This window comes from Sciurus carolinensis, chromosome 6, assembly GCF_902686445.1.
Source record: "Sciurus carolinensis chromosome 6, mSciCar1.2, whole genome shotgun sequence".
Taxonomy (NCBI): Eukaryota; Metazoa; Chordata; class Mammalia; order Rodentia; family Sciuridae; genus Sciurus; species Sciurus carolinensis.
The window spans coordinates 74019703-74045592 of record NC_062218.1 but is presented as its reverse complement, the minus strand read 5'-3'; the positions used below and the strand labels follow the sequence as shown (position 1 = coordinate 74045592).

At 35.5% G+C, this 25890-nt stretch overlaps 1 long non-coding RNA gene across 7 annotated transcripts in view; it reads right to left on the bottom strand.

Annotated features, from left to right (window-relative positions):
- Positions 1-25890, bottom strand: part of LOC124986527 (uncharacterized) — a 102423-nt gene that overhangs the window by 13222 nt on the left and 63311 nt on the right. For 2 of the 7 annotated variants that reach the window (XR_007109027.1, XR_007109024.1), the window contains one exon: positions 25149-25224. The exons of 4 other annotated variants lie outside the window; for them this stretch is intronic. This is a non-coding gene — a long non-coding RNA (uncharacterized LOC124986527). Of the gene's footprint in view, positions 1-4553; positions 4636-25148; positions 25225-25890 lie in introns of those variants that run through there. One more of the 7 variants, XR_007109026.1, reaches the window with a different exon arrangement.

Below are 25890 nucleotides of genomic sequence, written 5' to 3'. Positions count from 1 at the left end.
ATATATATCCATATATCCATATATATATGTTTATATATGTGTGTGTGTGTGTGTGTGTGTGTGTGTGTGTGTGTATACATATATATATATATATATATGCTTGATCATTAGCTTCCCCTCAGGGGAAGGAACTAATGGACAGATTCTCAGGGTATGGGGGGATGAGATATTATGCCTACTTGTAAGTAGCCTAGAGTCCAAGAAGACCCAGGGTTGCCTACACAGGATGGAAGAAAAGCTGATGCCAAGAGGACTGGTTCTAAAAGCAAACAAAATGCTAATGTGCCCATATGGAGAAAGATGTGACAGAAGGTCAGAGGCTGGAAGGATGAGGACTAGGGCTTGTGACCATGGCTTCACCACCATACAAGGGAGTCACAGCAGTACCTTTATGCATCCCTGGTGTAGCAGGTCCAACCACTCTGACTACACTTTGTACCCTGCTTCTCCACAGGACACCATGGAGTGTGGGTGACATTCTCTCTGCTCAGTCAATGAGACAGCTGGTGGTGGCATGCCTACCTAGACACCTTTGGTCACCTTCAATCATTTTCTTTCTATCACTAACTTGTATCCAAACTCAAATCTTAGAAACTTTAACCATTAATTTGTTGAGAAAAACATTGGAATTTCTAGAGTTCTAAGATGACACATTCACATTTAAAATACATATATACATATGTATATATGCACATTTTACATATATCCATATTTTCTTTCAAAGGTCTGTAATATGTTTCCCTTTTAATCTCTCCAGTAACTTATTTTAACAATGGCTTCACGTCTTTTTCAATTGGGTGTTTTGCTTAGCTTAAAAAATAGCTGTGATATTTCTCTTCCAGTAGAGTCAGGAAGCTTCTGTTATTGCCTAAAATGAAAATATTTCACTTTTGTCTGATTTCTCTTTCATTATACAGCATAAATATGAAGAGTCATAAAAATCATTATTTTCTTGATGGCTTGCTCCTTCTATTTCTTTAAGGAAAGATGAAGGGTGGAAGTACTCAGCATTCCCAAGCCAGTTTGCTTTGGGGTTTGGCATATTAAGGCAGGTAAGTTGGCTGTTTTACTGGTTTGAATAACCCAGGCAAGGTGCAAGAATATCTAATGTCTTCGTTAGAATCCACATCTGCTTATGCTAGAATGAAAACCCATCTGAGAATCAATGAAGCACATGGAGAGGGTCTAATTAAATCCCTATGCCATTTCCTTTAAAACTGTCAAATTGAAATTGTAATCGTGTATTCATTCACCCCCAATGGTGTAGTGGTAATTTTAGAAGTGGGAATATTTAAGCAATAAGACCCAACAGGGTATGTTTTACTAGGATATCAACAACACTGGATAGTTCTTAGGTACGCAGTCAATAGTCTGAAAAAAAAACCTCTCCTAAATAATGGGAGAATCATAAGACCCTTCTTCAGGTGTACCCCCACACTAATGAAAAAGACATAATTCTGTATTAGGAATGAGAATTTGCAATAGATGTATTCATTAAATTATACCACAAAATCATCCTGAACAAATGAAAATGAAATGGCATTGGCACATTAAATCAAAGTGATGATATGTTCAACAAATTAAAAATCATACTTTCAAGATTGCTGGTTTTCAAAGTCACCATAAAATTCCAAAAACTTGTTCTGTCTACCATCCTTTGTCGTCTTCTGCTAATTTTGCTGTTGCTTTAAATGATTCCCATTTATAATCCAATTGAATACGTATGAGAGAAATATATGCTCTCCAATGTGATGTTGTGGCACTGTTGTGCCTCATTTTAGAGATGGCAGAAATTTTGAAATTTTCAACATGGATTGAAATATCTGTAATCCTTTATACACATATTTAAAACAGAGAACCAAGACCCCCCCAATTACCTATGCTATTTTCCAAACTGTGTATAAATAACAAATAGTGAAGAAAAGCAATAAAATTATATATTGTGTTATACAATTTGTTGACTTCTTGTGGACACATCCTGAGTTAAGAAACCATGAGAGATCTTCTCAGCAGAAGTTACTCTATGTTCTTGTGTCTGGGCTACACCATAGTTTAATTCATCTATACCAGATCTTCAACTCTACTACAAAGCAATAGTAACAAAAACGGCATGGTATTGGTACCAAAGTAGAAAGGTGGATCAATGGTACAGAATAGAGGACACGGATACAAACCAAATAAATACAATTTTCTCATACTAGACAAAGGGGCCAAAAATATGCAATGGAGAAAAGATAGCCTCTTCAACAAATGGTGCTGAGAGAATTGAAAATCCATATGCAACAGAATGAAACTAAACCCATATCTCTCACCATGCACGAAACTAAACTCAAAATGGATTAAGGATCTCGGAATCAGACCAGAGACCTTGCATCTTATAGAAGAAAAAGTAGATCCAGAGCTTCAACATGTCAGCTTAGGACCAGACTTCCTCAACAGGACTCCCATAGCACAAGAAATAAAAGCAAGAATTAATAACTGGGATAGATTCAAACTAAAAAGCTTTCTCTCAGCAAAGGAAACTATCAGCAATGCGAAGAAAGAGCCTACAGAGTGGGAGAAAATCTTTACCAATCATACTTCAGATAGAGCACTAATCTCCAGAATCTATAAAGAACTCAAAAAACTCTACACCAAGAATGCAAATAATCCAATCGACAAATGGGCTAAGGAAATGAATAGACACTTCACAGAAGAAGATTTACAAGCAATCAACAAACATATGGAAAAATGTTCAGCATCTCTAGTAATAAGAGAAATGCAAACCAAAACCACCCTAAGATTCCATCTCACCCCAATTAGAATGGCGATTATCAAGAATACAAGCAACAACAGGTGTTGGCGAAGATGTGGGGAGAAAGGTACACTCATACATTGCTGGTGGGGCTGCAAATTAGTGCAGCCACTCTGGAAAGCAGTGTGGAGACTCCTTAGAAAACTTGGAATGGAACCACCATTTGACCCAGCTATCCCACTCCTTGGCCTATACCCAAAGGACTTAAAATCAGCATATACAGCCACATCAATGTTCATAGCTGCTCAGTTCACAATAGCCAGATTGTGGAACCAACCTAGATGTCCTTCAATTGATGAATGGATAAAGAAACTGTGGTATATATATACAATGGAATATTACTCAGTCATAAAGAATGATAAAATTATGGCATTTGCAGGCAAATGGATGAAACTGGAGAATATCATGCTAAGTGATATAAGCCAATCTCAAAAAACCAAAGGACGAATGATATCGCTAATAAGTGGATGATGACACACAATGGGGGGTGGGAGGGGTTAGTGTTAGGGTTAGAGTTAGGGTTAGGGAGGGGGGCAAGAATAGAGGAAGGAAGGACTGTATAGAGGGAAAAGAGGGTTGGAGGGGTGGGGGGGAAGGGAAAAAAATAACAGAATGAATCAAACAACATTACCCTGTGTAAATTTATGATTACACAAATGGTATGCCTTTACGCCATGTACAGACAGAGAAACAACATGTATCCCATTTGTTTACAATAAAAAAAAAGGCAATGACAAAAATTACTGATGCAGATTAAATTGTTAAACTGCCATCCTTGTCATACCTGCTGACTAGAAGACTCAGTAAAACCAAGTAAAGAAGACTAGTATGACAGAACTCTAAATGCCTACATGTAAAACATTCTTTCTTCTACAATTTAGATTCAATAAGTATAGAGTTCTCTATATGTCTGAGTTAAAACAGTATCCTCCAAAACTGTATTGATTTATGAAATATTTTGAAATTGACATGTATAATGGTAGAGCCAACTGCAAATAAAATACAAAGACAAATAAATACCTAGGAAGTACCTAGAGTTTTTAGTAAGGAATAAAATTATTTTTCTTGATTTGCCATATGAGTTTGAGAAATATTTGTTCTAAAGCAAATTTAAAAGCATATCAATTATATTGACAGAAGACTCTTCTTCAGAAATTTCTTTAAAATACTTCTTTGAATGATTGGATCAAAAATCACTTTTTTTTTTTTTTCTTAAAATACATTAATAATGCTTATCATTTTATAGGTCTTTGAATTACTGTTTTTTCTATATTACCATTTAAATTTATTTCTTAGTATTGTTTATTAAATTTTCTGTCAATATTTAGTCTAATTAGCTAATTATATTAAAAACTTTCCATAAGTTTTAGTAATTTTAATTGATTTTCTCTTATATGCAAAGCTGGGACTTTCTGGGATTAATGCAAAATGTCTGTCTCTGACATCTATGAGTTTTTAGTATCTTTATAATTCTCTTGATTTATCTTTTCAGAGATTTGGAATATCTTTTCTCATACCTGAATTTGAATAAATTTGAGAAAAAAAATATAAAAAATAAATAAAATAAAATAAAATATTCTTGGTTTTTTTCCACCTCCCACCCATAATTTTGTACATTCTTTCTTTCCCCTCCCCTCAATCCCAAACATAGACACATCTCCAGGGACTGGGTTTTTGCCTGTTTTGCAGATATAACCCAAGCCAGAAAAATCATCACCGCAGAGCTAAGTGCACAAAGGAAGCAGGGATTTGACTCTACCTTTGTGCTGGCAACTCCTCCTCACACAGGCCTCATAAAAAGCTCTCCATAGTCAAGTTGGGTCATCCTTCAAGGTCACTGTCTGAAAATGCAGCAACATCAAAGAAATTTAAGGGAGGTACCACTGTCCTGAGTGACTAGGGTGTCCATCAGGGAAGAAGTAAGATGAGTAATGCTGACAGCAAATAATATAGATCTGAATAGAACTATGGGAAATGGAGAAAAACTAGAATTCTCACAAAAGAAATAACTGAGTAATAAAGTAAAGCTGAATATCGCTGCTATATAAGGAACTATGGAAGATGAAGTATAATGAGAATTCAAAGAAATCAGCTAGTAATGTGAAGGCATTTTCTTCGATTTCCTCTCCACTTGATGTAAGCCATTTCACTTGTGGTGACTGGTGATGGGGAGTAGAGAGAGGGAGGACACTTAACAGAATGGAAGAAACCCACTGCTCTGATCAAGTACAGCCTCTCTGATCCTTCACAGAGTACAAAGGCCACTCACACATCAATGTACAGAAGCATGAAACCAAGTCACATATTACATTCTCTATCCTATGTGAGCAACATATTCATATAGATAGTAACAGAGTAATCCATAAATTGCATCACTGCACAATAAGGCAAATCTCCAATGTCAGAGTTCATCACAGGGAAACCTTAAACAAAATTATGATAAAATTCCATCCTTCAACTCTTGTAAAAAGGAGCAGAACACTTAGATATCATGGGACTTTTCAAATGAAGGATGACATTTGAAGCATAGGGTATTAATTTGGGGGCTGTTCATTACTTTACCAGAGGCTATTTTTGTCTACCTAACAGGGTACATTGGGTTTTTGTTTGTTTGTTTGTTTGTTTTGTTTTGTCCTAGGGATTGAACTCAGGGGCACTTTATCACTGAATTACATCACAACTGTTTTTGTTTTTTATTTTGAGACAGAATCTCGCTGAGTTGCTTAGGGTCTCACTAAGTTGCTAAGGCTGGTCTTGAACTTGCATTGTATCTGCCTCAGCCTCTGGAGCTGCTGGAATTACAGATGTAAGTCACCACGTGGAGCCCAGCCACATTACTTTTGAAAAGTCTATAGTCTCACTTTCCAAGATTAGCGATACATTTCTAAAACTTTTGTAGAAAAAAATTACATAATTATTTATTTCCAATGTTTGTTAGTTAAGTATATTCGCAAGCTCCAGTTAATTAAGCATTATCCAACAGCCTTCACCAGAGATGTCAAATATATGACCCTAAATTAAAACAATTATCTGATAACTTTATTTCCATAAAATAATTATCAGAGTTTCATTGAAATAAAAGTATTTTCACTCAAGTTAGTTTGTCATATCTGCATCCTGTAAAGGATCCACATAAATAGGTTTCAACAGTATCTTTCATTTATGACATTACAAAATTTATTTCATTTTTGCTGGGTTTTTACTTTTATATGTAGTATAAAACATCATAAATGTCTACATTGAAAGGGTTGTGTCTCCTTTTAAATAAATGTGCTAATTACTAGCAAATTATATTAAAAGGCAAAATCGTTTTGTAGCATCCAGATGATTCCTTCTTTCATATAGGTCCAAAACTAAAATGAACTGTTTATAAGTACTAAATATTATTAACAACTTAAAATATGATTGATTTTGCTACAGTGTAAGCAGGTTAATAATGAAAAATAATTAGCTGTTTAATTGGTCTTTGGCCAGATAAGAAACATGTAGAAGACATGCAGGCTTAGGCATTTTAGATCAGATAAAACCTGACTTACCTTGAGAGAGAAAAATAGCAAAAACTTGTTAAAATTTCTGTTGCTTTAATCAGGGATGTGATAGCATGAAATACTCATTTACTTTTTTTTCCTCCTGATAGAACAATACCTGCTCCTTGCCCATTATCTGATCTTGTCAGTGCCCAAATAGCGGAGAGCAATGTTTTATGAGTAATACATCTCAACTAAACTTCACCACAGACTGATGGCTTAATAAAACATTAATGATTAAAATTACCCTACTAATAATGCTGTGGAAATAAAAATATATGTAAGCTACTTATCAAATGTGGCTTTTATCACTTATATATCCTCACCACAATGCATGCTAGAAGCTTAGTGGTAGGCTAACACGAAAAGTAAACTCAATTGGAATTGTATAAAGCCAAGACTAAGAAAATTAACAAAGTTGTAGATCCAGCCTCAAGGGAACCAATGCTATGCCAAAGGCAGCATTACAACCTCTGATGGAATCTAGATTGGTATTTATATATAACCAGATCAAAATATGTGACTGTAGCTTGGATTGCTCAGGACCCAGCCCATTCAAACATGGGTCAGACTCAGGATGACAATAAGACTACTGTCCAGTTCCTGCACTGGAGATGTGACTTATATTTCTCTTTCAGTCTTAGTTTTCACCAGCTCAGCATTGGACACAAATGCCTCAAGTCAAAGGTTTTCAATATCTACAGTTAGATAAGGCTGGAAGACATGTGAGTCTAGCTTTCTGTGTTATTTACCTTTTTTCCTATTAAACAAAGGCTAAGTCTCCTCACACATATATACACAACATACATACACACAATCACACATGCAAACACACTTTTGTTAATGTAGTATTAATGACTTTAAGTTTGAACTTTTCAGTGGTGCAAATTTATTGCTGATTGATACATCTTTTAAAGTATGAAAACTTAGGAAATCATACTTAAACTTAGGAAAATTATATTATTTATCACATGCAGCATGTTGATTCAAATGTTTATAAAATAATGGACTTTTCTTGAGAGTTTCAGTCTTCTACTTTATCACAGATTGTAAAAGCTGTGGGGAAAATGTAGAGTTGGGAAATAACCAGTGGGAATACACACACTTCTAATTCTGTTTTTCTTAATTTTAAGCTCTTGTATCTTGATTAGCTAAATGTAAACTTTGAACTTCTCCAGTTGAAATATTTCTTGAACACTAATATAGAAAGATTTATGTATATTCCCTATTGTTTCATTTGCTTAGAAAACAGATTGAAAGAACAATGATGTTGGATTTCAGATGTCTGAAGGAAATACTGCATGCATGACATCTGTTTACCCTGGGGATTTGACAGACATTTGCTTTAATATACTGGTGTGTTCCTCATTACCTTAGACACTATATGCTAAGAACAAGAATGTATTCCAGTTTTCAAGGAAAAGAAAAAAAATCATAAATCCCAATGTCCTTCTCTCTGAAGAACAGTAATTTGGGGGTTAAGCTTTCAAAAAAGAAAAAAATGCAAATAACCATGTTTCTAATTGCCTAACTTTTAAAAGATTATATCTAAGTCTTTCATAAGCCTTTCATACGTATTAGTCTTTCTTGTTATTGAAGAACTATCCAAAGCCAGAAAGAACATGCCTTTGAAAGTCAACAGCTAAAAGAAATAAGATCTGCATCCCTAAATAGGTCAAATTGTCAACTTAAGATATTTGAGGTATTAATCCTCTAGAAAAAGGTTTGGCTTCCAGAAGCAGTGTATCATTAAACAACTTTGGTGGATGTCCTGGAGTTTTGCCACAAACTGACACATAAAGTTCCACACAAAACACAGAATATCACTATTCCACACAACACCAGTTGCCTGATAGCATCTATTTCTCTGTATAATTATTTTTCATTAAAAACATAGAAAATATCCAAAACACTTCATGATTCTCGTTCAATATTCATTCAACCTGTGTACAAATCAAGGAATTGATCCTCCTTGGTAAAAAGCTATTGTAAAGCACACAAGATTTGCTGAAGAAACAGAATTTGTATAATAGCATGAGGAGTAAATTATGTTACAAGTAAAAGTTCTCACATCATATGGGTGGATAAGATAAAAATGTTTTTCTTTTCACTGTATTTTTCTTTGCCTGAGACAACCACATCAAGTGGTCAGATGTTATGCTGCAGCATGAGAACTTGATGAAGCTCTGAAATCAAATGTCTCAAATCATTTCCTAAATCCAGACAATGATAACAAACATTCCTTGAAGGGTCTAAGCCAGACCCACCAGTGAATACAAGCTGCCTTTGATCAGCTGAAAGAAAAACTGTCTCCTAAAGTTAAAGAGAAATTGACATCAACATTTGCATTTTACTAGTAGCATCTTTAGAACCTTGGGTTCAGACCTTCAACTCTTGTCCTGATGCACTTTAATAAAACTAATCAGATTAAAATCAACTACTCAGTGAACTGAAGTAATGAGTGAGGGAAATTAATTCAGTAAATTGCATCTATACATTTAATTAAATGCATTTGAATCACAACTTAACTTGGAGGATTAGGATTAATTTTGTTTTTATTACAATAGTTTTTCCCATAGGCTGAAGCAGGAAGATTGTGAGTTCAAGATCAGCCCTAGCAACTTAACAAGGCCCTGTCTCAAAATAAAAAATAGTAAGAACTGGGAAATTGGCTTTGTGGTTTTCAGGGTTCAGTTCCTGAAAAAAATAAATAATGGAGAAGGCCCTACTTAAGAGAATAACAGAAAGTGATTTAAATGTCACTGCACCCCTACCAAAGTATATGATATTCTGTTTGACAAGAAAGCTACATCGTTATTGGCTGGTGTTGAATTCTGAACAAAAGATCTATAGATTTTAAAAGAAATATGTGCATATTTAGCAGCTGAAACAACTGTTAGGATTGGAAACTAAAATTTGTTCATCCAGAGATTAGGTACAGTACTTTCTAGTCACAATACAAATGTGGAATACTTATACGAGTTTGCCATTGACAATCTAGACTAGGAAAGTAGTCTAAGACCCACCTTAGCCACACACCAAGCAACAGAGAAGTTTGACCCACTCTAGTTCTCTAAGGCAAGTCATTATTGGTAAATATCTTTGCCAAAGGTGAGATTTGGTCATTTTTGTGGTCTGTGTCTCTTTAGGTTTGAGTTTTTTGAAGTCTAAGAAATTACAAGAACTATTAAAGTAAGAGTTCTCCACTGACTGATTTAATAAAACAACAAATCGATGAATAAAGAGTGAGCATATAGTATACGGTTAAATCTTTTAAAGACTAATTTACGATATAATTTTTAAACAAAAAGTCAAAGCATTTGACTTTCTTCTTAAACAGTAGCTAGCTTGAACATGTACTCAATAGATCAAAGATGGCTGAGAGAAATATTGGAGAAATCTTTTCCTTAAGAGATTATAAAGACATTCACTTTCTGTATGTCATGGATATTATGATACAACATAAATTAAAGAAATTCCAAGAAAGAAGAAGTTGTCTCAATGTTGAGTCTGAAGTCAAGATATTTGCCTTCTGAAGACTCCATTTTTAAGCAAAACTAATTTCAAACTTGTTGACTAGATACATACATTATACCAGAAGAGATAACTGAATCCTGAGAAGCTAGATTCTCCATACACCAGGATCATCCTCCATGTAAATTAAATACCAGTGGAAGTCAAATCAACGGAGTGTAACTTATTAATCTACTGCTGTGTTAATGCAACTTCCATAGATGTCTCACTTACTGACTGGGATTTGATTAGTCCTTAAATGAACTTGTTTCATTTTATTTAGATAAGGCTATTTCAAACTATAAACTTCATAAGCCGATACTGACCCTCAGAAGGAAAAAAAAAAAAACTTGGGAATTTCATTTTGTTGGCTATCTATAAAATTATAACTCTTTCACTTGCCATCCATATGGAACCTGGCTGGCTATTCGAGAAGTTATAAGATATATAATCCTGCTATTTTTCAAAGATATGTATGGCAATATTATGGGGAGGCATATTTTGCTCTGGGATCCTCATGCCATTATGACACTACCCAATATGTTATGGCCATTGTAATACTTTGTAGACCAGTGGAAAATACATCTAAAAATAACTGTGCCATTTCTGAGCAAAAGCAGAAGTAATTGATGTTTCCTAGAAAAATGATCCCACCTGGCTTTGTAGAAGAGCAGCATGAGCATTTCAGTGACAGGTAGATCCAGAACAGAGCTTTGTCCTCAATATCATTCTGATTTTCTGAAACCCCAAAGCAAGGTTCATAGAGATTCTTTAGAATGCTCTACTTGAAAGCCAGATTACACTATTTAAGTGGCCCATGGAGTTCTGTATTAAAGGCTCCCTGCTGCTCAGGCATTTTTCCATTATAATATATTGCTGTAGATTTAACACTGTAGATGTCCTATCATTTAACTAATATGGCTCAAAAGGTTGTTATTTGGGATGATTCTAAATTATATCATTGCAAATAAACCTTGCTACAGACGGAATTGCTTATTTAGCAAAGACATTTTATGGCATATTAGCATAAAAATACTACTTCTGTCTTTCAAGTTCACTCATAACATAAATGCTAAACAGAAAAGCATTAGATATGTTACAAATACAAGCAACTTTGGCAGCAAGCTAATTTGCAAATGCATATTTGCAAACTTTAAGTGCACTGCTATGCCCTAACTTACACTCTGCATAACTCAGAGATGTCTGTATATTAGAAAAAAAGAAAAAATATACTTATTACTCAGCTTTTCCATCTAACTTATAGGAAATTGGTAATCAACCACTGGGATGTTTGCCCCTGCTATATGTGGCTGGAAAGCAGGTGAATGAAGCAATTCAAAGCAAGGTAGTTTCCAGAGGGAATGAAACATTGGCTGTACAGTTGGATTGCTTGAAGAGATTTTTTTTCACCCTCCCTCTTAAACCAACCATCAGTGAACACTGAAGCTGACATAATGAGAGCCATTTACCAAGCATTTCATGCCCTCTTGATCTCTGTCGAATGTCCATGCTTGTTGAATATTGCAAAACACATTAATAGGTTAGGTTTTAGAATCAGAGACTCCTAGATTCAACATTTGTCTTAATGTGATGTACTATATGTTCTTAAACAAGTTGTTTGACCTAGGACTCAATTTCCTCACATATTTTTAAAAATAGATGATACACAGATCTTTGTGTTTAAAAGAAGCTAATATCTTTTGAAATAGAGAAGGAAGATACCTTTACCCACAACCTGCACATAAAGAATTTGTGGTTCAATGAATTTAAGAGATTTGTGCCAAATTACATACATAGACTATAGTGTTGAGTACAGATTCTAATATTCCTGGCTCCTAGCTTAAAGCTATTTTTATTCTAAGCTTCAGGATTCTCAATTTGCTTGGTTGGATGTTCTGACCTCACTAATGTACATGAGTTATTTTCATTTTTAACCCAAACAAATCTTTATTTGATCCAGGCCTGTTAAAAAGTGAAGAGGAAAAAAAAAATGTCAAATAGCTAGTCAGATCAAATATATCTCACATCTGTTATTTTGAAAGTCTGTCCCTGATTCTCCTAAACTGTTTCTGCTTTTCACAGATTCTTCCTTTGCTTCACTTCTGAACTCAAGAAATATAAGTCTTCCACCACTCGCTGAGATTTCATGGGTATCCTGTGGTACTAGGAAATACAGGATGAAGGAGGTCATTTTTAATGGTAAATCATTCATGGATTGAATGTTGATTGGACTCTGCTTTGGTTGCTATATGGTTGCCATGAACATTTTCTCTATTTCATTTACATGACCATCTCAAAAAAGTTAAAGTACAATAATAGCCAAAGTAAAATATATGTAAAATTAATTTCTTCCCACAAAAGGTTTTTTTTAAGTCTAAAATTTATCCATGCCTCTTAGAATAATATACCATAGTATGTAATTTAGGTATTTATTTATATTATCATTTGTCACCTATCACTAGAAAGAAAATACAGGAGTTTATTTCTATTATGGTTCCTGCTATATCCTCAACACCTACAAAAAGTGCCTAAATATATATTTGTTTGACAAATGAATGAATGAAGATTTCTGTCAACCAATGACATTCCCCTACCTTCTTAGACATCTGTACTGACTTCCATTCATATTCCAGATTAGAATATTAACTCCTGTATGATGAATCTTCTTAACAAGTCTTCTCACTGACATTCCTTTTAAACTCAGATCTCTAGAGAGGATTTCGATCAATTTGAATCAGGAGATCAGGGGTCTTCAGTGAGAAAAGTCCCCAAGACTCCACCCCATGTTCCCCTAGATTCGAGGTTAGGGAAATTGTCCAAATAAACTAAACTAACTCTGTGCATGATCTCCTGGTCCAAAAGAGCAATAAGATACTAAGGGGGAACTCACCAAGAGGGAAAAGTAGTCTAAGCTGAGTCTTGACTTAACACTAGATCCCATGTGCTTAGGAAGCATGCTGACTCCCAAAGTTGTGGTGTGCACTGGGAACAGTGACTGAGCAATAACTATGTAATGGCACTCTCACATCACTATCCGATCTCACATCACGATTGATGTCAGACCCAGCAACAAGAGCATCTGGACCAGCTTCTGTAGGAATAATCAACATGCCTTTAACAGAGGGAAATCAAACTTTCTTTTTACTCTCTACTCTGTATTTGAAAGCATAAAAAATACCTTTTAGACTGAGTAAATATCAGATTTCTTAGGTAAATCAAGAGAGTGAGCATAGAGAAGGGAGTAATGAAGATGGTGGCCAAAAACGGTGTTTCCACTAATAATGGCAAATTAAGCCTACACATTTTTAAACAAAAATGATTATGACTATATTTGCATTCAGGGTTGGTGGATCAAATAGAACCAATTATATGAACACTTCACAAAATGTAATTCCATGAACTATAAATAGAAGTTACCTAGAAAAGAATTTCCATGGCCAAATAAAGTAAGAAAATGTAGGCTTAAATAAATTTAAACTGCTTTCTTGACTGAAGGAGTTCTCAAAGATAGGGTTTGAGCACTTCCTGAATTCATGGGATTAAGGAAACATTCTTTATAAGGGAGATTTCATGAGACTAACATTCCGGGGAACACACATGGAGAAATGCTGTCAAATCTGAACTGTACAGAATAGAATGTGTTTTGCAAGGAGGTTTCATTAATGATCTGATTCAACACTAGAGTTTGAGACCAGAAAAATATGGCACCCAAATTCATATTAAATGACTTTTTTAATTAAAATAATTCATTTTAATTCTATAGTGCTGAAAAAATAAATATTTTTAAGCTCCTAAAGACGGGAAATTTGGAGGCAAATGAGCTAATATGTGTGGCAGGTATAGGCCATTGCATTAGTAGAGTTCCACCTTTTCAGAGACTATATGAGATATGTATTGTTACCTCCACTTTTCACATTAAAGAGATAAAACTCAAGCTGTTTAGGTGGCTTACTCAAATTAATGTAGGAGAGAATTTGAACCCATATAATTCCAGTACCAAAGAGTCCCTTCCTTTCTTCCCTTCTTTCTTTTCTTTCTCTCTCATCCACAACATTTCCCTAAAATAAAAAATCAATCAAATAATAGCAGTCTAACTACCAAGATTTAGTCTTCTGTTATTGGAGAAATATCAACAAGGATTTTGCAGGTTCCATGAAAACGGGTCCCACTTGGAGTTACAGTGATCCATTATTTTATATGGACCACCCTGTACTTCTTATATTCTCCCCAGGCTCTTTTTATTTCATGGAAGCAAAATTATTTTTTCTCTTAAAACAAAAGTTTCATTTAAAAGAAAAATAATTAGTACTTAAAGGGCAGTTCAATTGCCATTTCAAATCATACACTGTTTCCTCTCTTCCAAGACATTCTATTTAGAATGTGAGCTGATTCAGTGGAAGACTTACTATTTTTAAAATGGTCATTTTTTTTTTTTTTTTTTTTTTTTTTTTTGTAGTCCTTGTGTCAGTCAGTTTTGTGGTAAGAAGGAAAGCAAAGATTTCATGCAGAAGTGCTCGGGTACCACTTGAGACCAGTATTTTGCATTCTTGTTTCTCCTTTATTAGCCACCCAAAGAGGTACTCAAATTTGGGAGGTGTTAAGCAACTTAATATTTAAATTCAAACAAATTACTCAATAGGAGAAAGGAAAACAACCCCTTCTTTTGCCTTTACCTCTCTCAATTGCCATTAAAATTGATTGTGATTTTGTTATTTCAAAACCAAATAGTGGAGAGACTTTCTACATAGAACCAGCCACAAGCCCCCGAACCAACGGAGAGCCTCGATCCGCAAACAGCCTCTGGGATCAGGGCAGGGCAGCCAGACACCTCTTCAGGCGGCTCTGCCCACTCCGGCTGCAGGCTCTCTTCTCCGGGCGATCCAAGATGGCAGCCTAGAGGGAGACTGCACCCCCTGTCGCTCTAGAACCCAGGAGTTAAGAAGGGGAGGCATTGAGAGACTGGGACTGAAATAGAGCCACAGGTGAGTCTGCCCACTGGGTAAAGCTCGGCCCGGGTGGCAGGCCCAGATAGAGGTGGCTTATCGGAGCCAGGCAGGGCAGCTAGAGTCTTCCCAAGGTAGCCTTCCACACTCCGGCAGTGAGCTCCTCCCACACGGCCAGCTGCACGGTGCAGGCCCACAGTGAGAGCATTTCAGCACAGAGCCAGTTCCAAATCGTGGAACCAGTAGGGGGCTAGGGGCAGTTTTCTTCGGATACGCTGCTTTATCAGATTCCTCCAAGACATCAGGCTACTGAAGGCTGGGAGGTGATACACTGGAAATCTACAGGGACACTATAAGCCAATAGCGGAAAACTGCAATATCTCTGGGTCCCACTGACAACTGACCAATATGAGAAAACAAGGGAAGAAAATGTCCCAAACAAACCTAGATACTACATCAATAAAACCCAATGACAGCACAGCAGAAGAAATGTCAGAAAGGGAGTTCAGAATGTACGTAATTAAAACGATCAGGGAAGCAAATGAGGAGATGAAAGAGCAAATGCAGGCATTGAAGGAGGAGATGAAAGAGCAAATGCAGGCATTAAATGATCGCACCAATCAACAGTTAAAAGACCAAATACGGGAAGCAAGAGATCATTTCAATAAAGAGTTAGAGATACTGAAAAAAAAACCAAACTGAAATACTTGAAATGAAGGAAACAATAAACCAAGTTAAAAACTCCATAGAAAGCATAACCAATAGAATGGAGCACCTGGAAGACAGAACCTAGACATTGAAGACAAATTATTTAATCTTGAAAGCAAAGTTGGCCAAACAGAAAAGATGGTAAGAAATCATGAACAGAATCTACAAGAATTATGGGATATCATGAAAAGGCCAAATTTAAGAATTATTGGGATTGAGGAAGGCTTAGAGAAACAAACCAAAGGAATGAACAACCTATTCAATGAAATAATATCAGAAAATTTCCCAAATCTGAAGAATGAAATGGAAAACCAAATACAAGAGGCTTATAGAACTCCAAACATACAAAATTACAACCGACCCACACCAAGGCACATTATTATGAAAATACCTAACATACAAAATAAAGACAGAATATTAAAGGCCGCGAGAGAAAAGAATCAAATTACATTCAGAGGGAAACCAATAAGAATATCAGCAGATTTTTCAATCCAGACCCTAAAAGCCAGAAGGGCCTGGAACAACATTTACCAAGCCCTGAAAGAAAACGGATGCCAACCAAGAATCTTATACCCAGCAAAACTTACCTTCAAATTTGACGATGAAATAAGATCCTTCCATGATAAACAAAAGCTAAAGGAATTTACAAAAAGAAAGCCAGCATTACAGAACATTCTCAGCAAAATATTCCATGAGGAAGAGATGAAAAACAACGATGCAAATCAGCAACAGGAGGCGCTAGCCTAAAGGAATAGCCAAATAAAGGAGAAACCAAATCATGCCAAAAACAAATATGAGTCAATTGACTGGGAATACAAATCATATCACAATAATAACCCTGAATGTTAATGGCCTGAATTCATCAATCAAAAGACACAGACTGGCAGATTGGATTAAAAAGAAAAATCCAACAATATGCTGCCTGCAAGAGACTCACCTCATAGAAAGAGACACCCATAGACTAAAGGTGAAAGGATGGGGAAAAACATACCATGCACACGGACACAGCAAAAAAGCTGGAGTATCCATCCTCATCTCAGATAATGTGGACTTCAAACCAAAACTAGTCAGAAGGGATAAAGAAGGACATTACATGCTGCTTAAGGGAAGCATAAATCAACAAGACATAACAATCATAAATATCTATGCCCCGAACATTGGCTCATCCACGTATGTCAAACAAATCCTTTTCAATTACAGAAATCAAATAGACCACAACACAATCATACTAGGCGATTTTAACACACCTCTCTCACCACTGGATAGATCGTCCAAACAAAAATTGAATAAAGAAACTATAGATCTCAACAACACAATCAGCAATTTAGACTTAACGGACATATATAGAATATACCATCCAACAAAGAACGAATACACTTTCTTCTCAACAGCACATGGATCCTTCTCTAAAATAGACCATATTTTATGCCACAAAGCTACCGTTAGCAAATACAAGAAGATAGAGATACTACCTTGTATTCTATCAGATCATAATGGATTGAAATTAGAAATAAATGACAGAATAAAAAACAGAAACTTCTCCAATACTTGGAGACTAAATAATACACTATTATACGATGAATGGATAACAGAAGACATCAGGAGGGAAATAAAAAAATTCTTAGAAGTAAACGAGAACAAAGACACATCATATCAAAATCTCTGGGACACTATGAAAGCAGTACTTAGAGGAAGATTTATTTCATGGGGTGCATTCAAAAAAAGAAGTAGAAATCAACAAATAAACGACTTAACACTACAGCTCAAAGCGCTAGAAAAAGAAGAGCAGACCAATACCAAAAGTAGTAGAAGACAGGAAATAGTTAAAATCAGAGCCGAAATCAACGAAATCGAAACAAAAGAAACAATTGGAAAAATTAACAAAATAAATAGTTGGTTCTTTGAAAAAATAAATAAAATTGATAAACCCTTAGCCACACTAACAAAGAGAAAGAGGGAGAAAACTCAAATTACTAAAATTCGGAACGAACAAGGAAACATCACAACAGACACGAGTGAAATACAAAACATAATTAGAAGCTATTTCGAAAATCTATACTCCAACAAAACAGAAAACCTCGAAGACATCAACAAATTTCTAGAGACATATGAATTACCTAAACTGAACGAGGAGGACATACACAACCTAAATAAACCAATTTCAAGCAATGAAATAGAAGAGGTCATCAAAAGCCTACCAACAAAGAAAAGTCCAGGACCAGATGGGTTCTCAGCCGAGTTCTACAAAACCTTTAAAGAAGAGCTCATTCCAATACTCCTCAAACTATTTCATGAAATAGAAGAGGAGGGAACCCTCCCAAACTCGTTCTATGAAGCCAATATCATCCTGATACCTAAACCAGACAGAGACACATCGAGAAAAGAAAATTTCAGACCAATATCCTTAATGAACATCGATGCAAAAATTCTCAACAAAATTTTAGCAAATCGCATACAAATATATATTAAAAAGATAGTGCACCACGATCAAGTGGGTTTTATCCCAGTGATGCAAGGTTGGTTCAACATTCGGAAATCAATAAATGTCATTCACCATATCAACAGACTTAAAGTTAAGAATCACATGATTATTTCAATAGATGCAGAAAAAGCATTTGATAAAATACAGCACCCCTTCATGCTCAAAACACTAGAAAAAATTGGGGTAGTGGGAACATTCCTAAACATTATAAAGGCAATCTACGCTAAGCCCATGGCTAATATCATTCTAAATGGTGAAAAACTGAAAGCGTTCCCCCTAAAAACTGGAACAAGGCAGGGATGCCCTCTTTCACCACTTCTATTCAACATCGTCCTTGAGACTCTAGCCAGAGCAATCAGACAAACCAAAGAAATTAAAGGGATACGAATAGGAAAAGAAGAACTCAAACTATCCCTGTTCGCTGATGACATGATTATATATTTAGAGGAACCTGGAAATTCCACCAGAAAACTTTTAGAACTCATAAGTGAATTCAGTAAAGTAGCAGGTTACAAGATCAATGCTCATAAATCCAATGCATTTTTATACATAAGTGATGAATCTTCAGAAAGAGAAATTAGGAAAACTACCCCATTCACAATAACATCGAAAAAAATAAAATACTTGGGAATCAATCTCACAAAAGAGGTGAAAGACCTCTACAATGAGAACTACAGAACACTAAAGAAAGAAATTCAAGAAAACCTTAGAAGATGGAAAGATCTCCCATGTTCCTGGATAGGCAGAATTAATATCGTCAAAATGGCTATACTACCTAAAGTGCTATACAGATTCAATGCAATTCCAATTAAAATCCCAATGATGTACCTTGCAGAAATAGAGCAAGCAATTATGAAATTCATCTGGAAGAATAAAAAACCTAGAATAGCTAAAGCAATCCTCAGTAGCAAGAGCAAAGCAGGGGGTATTGCAATACCAGATCTTCAACTCTACTACAAAGCAATAGTAACAAAAACGGCATGGTATTGGTACCAAAATAGACAGGTAGATCAATGGTACAGAATAGAGGACATGGACACAAACCCAAATAAATACAATTTTCTCATACTAGACAAAGGTTCCAACAACATGCAATGGAGAAAAGATAGCCTCTTCAACAAATGGTGCTGGGAAAACTGGAAAACCATATGCAATAGAATGAAATTAAACCCCTATCTCTCACCCTACACAAAACTCAACTCAAAATGGATCAAGGACCTTGGAATCAGACCAGAGACCCTGCATCTTATAGAAGAAAAAGTAGGTCCAAATCTTCAACTTGTTGGCGTAGGATCAGACTTCCTTAACAGGACTCCCATAGCACAAGAAATAAAAGCAAGAATCAACAACTGGGATAGATTCAAACTAAAAAGCTTTCTCTCAGCAAAGGAAACTATCAGAAATGTGAAGAGAGAGCCTACAGAGTGGGAGAATATTTTTGCCAACCATACCTCAGATAGAGCGCTAATTTCCAGAATCTATAAAGAACTCAAAAAACTCTACACGAAGAATACAAATAATCCAATCAACAAATGGGCTAAGGAAATGAACAGACACTTCACAGAAGAAGATGTACAAGTAATCAACAGATATATGAAAAAATGTTCAACATCCCTAGTAATAAGAGAAATGCAAATCAAAACTACCCTAAGATTTCATCTCACCCCAATTAGAATGGTGATTATCAAGAACACAAGCAACACTAGGTGTTGGCGAGGATGTGGTGAAAAAGGAACGCTCATACATTGCTGGTGGGGTTGCAAATTAGTGCAGCCACTCTGGAAAGCAGTGTGGAGATTCCTCAGAAAGCTTGGAATGGAAACACCATTTGACCCAGCTATCCCACTCCTTGGTCTATACCCAAAGGACTTAAAATCAGCATACTACAGAGATACAGCCACATCAATGTTCATTGCTGCTCAATTCACCATAGCCAGATTGTGGAACCAACCTAGATGCCCTTCAGTTGATGAATGGATAAAGAAACTGTGGCATATTTATACAATGGAATATTACTCCGCAATGAAGAATGATAAAATTATGGCATTTGTAGGCAAATGGTCGAAATTTGAGAATATCATGCTAAGTGAGATAAGCCAATCTCAAAAAACTAAAGGACGAATGATCTCGCTGATAAGCGGATGAGGACATATAATGGGGGTGGGAGGGGTTAGCATTAGGTTTAGGGTTAGGTTTAGAGTTAGGCTAAGGAGAGCGGTAAGAATGAAGGAAAGAAGGACTGTATAAAGGGAAAAGGGTGGGAGGGGTGGGGGGGAAGGGAAAAAAAAGAAACATCATTACCCTATGTAAAACGTAAAAAAATAAATAAAAAAAAAAAAAAAAAAAAACAAAACCAAATAGTTTTCTACCTTAAATACAGGTTCCTATTCTCAATTGAGCTCTGAAATACTACCGCTATGATAAACCCTGACTAAGAGTTTGAATTCACAATATTTATATTGTCTAACGAACTGAGTGATTTCAAAGTTTGAGGAATAAATGGTGAAATATCAACTTTGTGGATTTATTCTCTGGAAAATTCTAATTCTCACTTCATCATATAGCATTAATTCAGATCCAGATTTCTACTGGGATTCTAACTATAAATATATATAGACATAGGTAAACAGCTTCATCCATAGTCAGGAAAAATGAAAATTTAAACAATAAAGAGACACTATTTGTTCATCTCATTAATTAAAAATAATATCAAACAGTAGGCACCCTAAAAAATAAGAGCAAGAACTGATACGGTAACTTTGTAGCGTACTTTTGGAGATTGTAGTACTATAGGATAATCCTGCAGTACTGTTGGTCTTACCAAAGTTACTGAATGAATTGCGTTTCTAAATAGTGAATAAAAAAGGATGCTGAAGATGATAAAATGTGGTGACGCAACTGATACAAACATTTTAAAACAAAAACCTATAAATTATTTATAATAATATGTATTAAGAAAAATGCGCTCCAAATTCATAGTAGAGATTATCTATAGGGACAAGGAGAGTATAATGGAATTGGCACTGATGATTAATGGGAAATAAAATATGGCAAAAGTTTAGCAACTATTATTTTTAGCAATGGGTGTTCCATTAGTCTATGTATTTTTCTGAAATATTTATATTTTAAAATTAATTTTTAAAACAAATTTTCAGAATCATAGATGTTTTTTGATTAGTAACAAATAACTCTTTCTTTCAGGTTGAAAATGTCACCAGGGTAAAAGTTTGAAGGAGGTCATATTGTCTTTTTTTGAATGTTATACAAGGTTGTATAACCTTGTTATACAAAATTGTTTAACAGGTCTGGTAATGATACATTGGATGTTTTGATAAAATATTTACCCATTTTGGATGTTGACAAGACACTTAAAATATAGAAAACTCATGAAAATTTATATTACGATATGTTGAGACCACTAGTTAGCATTAGTAATGTGTTACATGATTGCATTAATTGAAATATGGGCAAAAAGTAGTGTAAAGACAACCAATACTGAGCAACCTCAAGAAAGATTATAGTGTTGTTGGATGAAGAAAAATACTGCTGGTATTCAAATACAATGTAGGCATGAATTCTGAACCATACTGCTAATGGATTTAGCCATCTGAGTTTTGAAGGAAGTTTGACATCACTGATATTTTGTAGGAAAATGTGTAGAATAAAGGAGAAAGTGGAGAAATCTGGGTTTATATGGAAGAATAATGCATCTTTCTAAAAACTCTAAGTTGGTCGTGGGTATTTTGAACTTATGCTTCCCTAATAGCACACTTTGCAAATCTAATGTTGAAATTTTAGATAATGATCCATATTGACATTTTCTTGAGACACGCTGTATGGTAATTCATTTTTTGTTTGAGGCATTTATATGCTAAAGATATGTCCTTGCCAAACTCATGGCATGGACTCAGGCCCTCATCATTGATTACCGGTCTAACCTCTCAATTTATTCTTCTCCCATTTCTACCTGCATTTAAACTTAATATTCATTTCAACATGGTATCCCAGATAAAAAGTTCAGATCATGTTAATACCCTATTTAAGTACCTGAGTGACTGGGAGTTTAGCTCAGTGTTAGAGTACATTCTTGGTGTGTGGGAGGCCCAGGTTTCAATCCTTAGCAAAAAAAAAAAAAAAAAAAAAGAAAGAAAGAAAGAAAAGAAAAGAAAAGAAAAAACATATTGAATTAGCCTGTTGACTTGGAAATATTTCCTGTAGGAATAGCCAAGTAAGCAAGCAAAATGTAGAAAAATATGCAAAGTATTCTTTTTGGGTTTTTTGTTTGGTTTTGTTTTTTGGTACCAGGTATTAAACCCAGGAGTGCTTAACCATTGAGCAACATCCCCAGACCTTTTTTATATTTTATTTTAAGACAGGGTTTCACTGATTTGCTTAGGGCCTCACTGAGTTGCTGAGGTTGGCTTTTGAGCTCATAATCCTCCTGCCTCAGGTTCCCCAGTCTCTGGAATTACAGGTATGTGCCACTGCACCTGGCCAAAGTATTCTTTTGTAAAATAAACACTAGTCAAAAATATATGTATATATGGATAGTAAATGTAAATAAACATACATGGGCTGGGGTTGTGGCTCAGTGGTAGAGTGCTTGCCTAGCACATGCAAGGCACTGAGTTCGACTCTCAGCACCACATGGAAATAAATAAAAAATAATAATAATATATGTAAACATACAGTATATACTTGAATGTGATTATATAACCAAGGAGAAAATAAAAGAAAGAATACAAAATAGTTGTAATAGTTTTAATTTTTTAAAAAGGAAAGAATACTATGCATGATACAATCACCTTATAAACATTGATATAGATGTGCATTTTTTTACTTGAAAATCCAAAAGTAAATCAATGAATAATTATACTTTCTTATTGACTGTAGAAAGAAGTTTAAACTCTTTGGCACCAGTCTTTGAGATCCCTCTGTGACCTCACAATTGCACAAGTCTTGTGTGACAGCTGTACCTTCAGAGTTCCCACATCACACCATCTGAACACTCCCTTTCATACCTTTACACAACCCCTCGTGCATGTGGCATATTTTTTCTCCTTTCTCTAAGGAAGTCCTATCTTCATTCAATATTGATTTCAAATGTCCTTTCAAAGTCTTTCTTAGTTAAATTCAGATACTCTGTTTTCAATGTGCCCTTAAGTTTTTGTAGAGTCTTCTATTGTGATGCCAAATGCATTGTGATCACTTTTGGACATATTTTAGCCTATGATTCTCTCACTAGACAGCTAGTTCTATGAGAATTGAAACCATATGTTTAATTTTTTGCACATCAGCATTAAAGAGATGGTAAGCAGTTGTTGTTGAATGAATTTACTTGTTTCATTTTACATTTTTAAAATGATGTACAATATTGTTATGCAGCAACATTGCTCTGTTTATTGTATGCTCAAGACTGAGCATTTAAATTCCCCACAAACCAATTAGTTTTATTCTTACTAATGGCCATGATTTACATATATCTCATATTTGTCTGTGCAACAAGGAATAAAGGACAGATTTTAAATTTTGGAGGAGGCCCCCCAAAATCAAGAAGAAAACAAAAGGTGGTAAGTTATTCCACATTCCAAAATGAGGCACCAGGTCTCCTGAACAAGACTAGAAAGGAGGTGGGCTAAAACTGCTTAGTGACTCCATGTCTGTCTCCTGAGTCTGAAGAGTTGAAATTGAAGGTGAGAAATTAGAATTTCTCTGAAGAAAGTTGTTAAAGACCATGACAATTTTCTGTCTCTCTCATTTAGGAAAGGGATTTAGGAACACCCTTTCAGAGGGTTTGATTCCCTAAAGTCCGAAGGACAAAGAGGACAAGTGCTTAGTCTGTCTTTGAAAATTTTCAGGTAGAGCTAGGTGTGGGTGCACACCTGTCATTTCAGCTGCTTGGGAGACTGAGACAGGAGGATAGCAAGTTCAAAGCAAGACTCAGCAATTTAGTGAGACCCTAAACAACTTAGCAAGAACCTGTCTCAAAATAAAAAATAAAATAAAAAGGACTGGGGATGTAGCTCAGTGGTTAAGCATCCTGGGGTTCATCCCTGGTACCAAAACAAAGAAAATTTACAGGCAAAAATCCTCTATCACTGCAGCTGCCTGCTTAGTGGTAATGCAGAGATGCACTGTGCTTGGAGCCAGATGCACTTCCCCTGCCAGCGAGGCAGAGGTTCATCTTTCCACTGGGCAACAGTGAGCCTTTTAGAAGGTAGCTGGCTACAGAATTCTTTAAAAGTGATTTGTTTTCCTTTAGATCCAAGGCAACTTCAGTATGAAGAAGCAACGGAGGACGAACAGGTGAAGAGGCTGCGGTGCAGTTACTGAAATCATGCAGAAGAGAAGAGGGGTGGTTCTGGTAGGGGAACCTCGGTGGAACACAAGAGTGTTCCACATGTCAGGTGGATACACCCAACAAGTCAACAGATATCACTGGCAGAGTGATCACAAGCCAACAGAGACCACTTGACTCTCCTCCCTCCTTCTACATCAAAGAAAGGTGAAAAACCCAGACTGTCAATTAAGAGGATGACAGGTCATGTCTTCACCTGTAGCAGAACCAAGATGGGGAACGAGAGATTTTAACTTTACAATAAACTTCGATTGTGGATTACTGCAAGAATGCTAGTTATTTTAATTATGGAAATGGGATTATTACCTAGACTGAGGAGAGTACTTCTACTATCTAAAAGTGAATGAAAATACTGGAGAACTCACTTAAAATTTCAAGTAGAGATGGGGAAAGATCAAATCCACAGGAAAGGTTTGAGTTTATTATATTTTAGTTGTTCACACAAATTGATTATTCATGATATTTTACACAAAAATGGAAAAACATATTAATTTGTATGCATTTATTACCACTAGTAGAAAAAAATCAAGGGTACGCTTGGCTCAGAGAGAAATATTGAATCGTTTTTATATTGTAAACCAGTAAAGAGTGAATAGTTTATTTCATACATGTATAAAATCACAAAAAACAAATTTGAGCAATAAATCTTATTTTATAGGCACAAAATATCTTTTTAATATCTTGATTGAGACTCACAATGAAATCACTGCAGCAAATCCAGTCTAAAAATGTATTATCTTCATAAAGATTTTAAATAGTCATAAAGTAAGATAGCATAGTGTAACAGAATAATTCAAAGAAACTTTCAGAAAAATTTTGTCTGTATTTACTGTATGTCAGAAAAGATACTAGGCACCAGGGAAATGAAGACCACACCTTGGTTGTTAAGAAGCTCACACCTAGAAGAAAGTCAAACACACAAAAATGCTGGTCACTAGGCTAGTAAAGTCCTGCTGTCAGATCACATCTGGATGATCATAGTGCCACCCAACTATGCTTCCACCTCTGGACTGAACCCTCTTATCCATCTTCTAAATTAAAACTAAATATGACCACAATAGACATGTGCACAGAATGCTCTACTGGCTTCTAGGGAACTTCAGTGTTGTTAAATACCTTAATCTGGGATCATCTTTCCAGTCTGCCCGCTGCTTACCTCTCCATCCTTCCATATAAATACTTCACTCTTCTTAACCTACATGCCAAGCCTCAACTGCTACAGTGTTCCCACCTCTGAGCCTTTGCAAATGCATTCCTTTCTCCCCAGAATGCCTTATCCCATCTGCATGGGAAACTCCAGTTTTGTCCTCTGAAACCCTACTAAGAAATTCACCTCTTATTTAAGGTCTTTCTTGCCTACTCCCTCCTTTTTACAAAAGTTTATCTTTACCACTAAATCATTAAGCACCTGGTATTGTGACTGGCATATTGTAGATAATGAAAAAAGGAAATAACTGAACCAAGACAAATTTAGTTCAGTTGTGTGATGATATTTACTGATCATGATTATAGGCCAGTACAGTGGTTGTAGAGGCCTAATGAACTGAGTTTTCCTCAGGACTCCA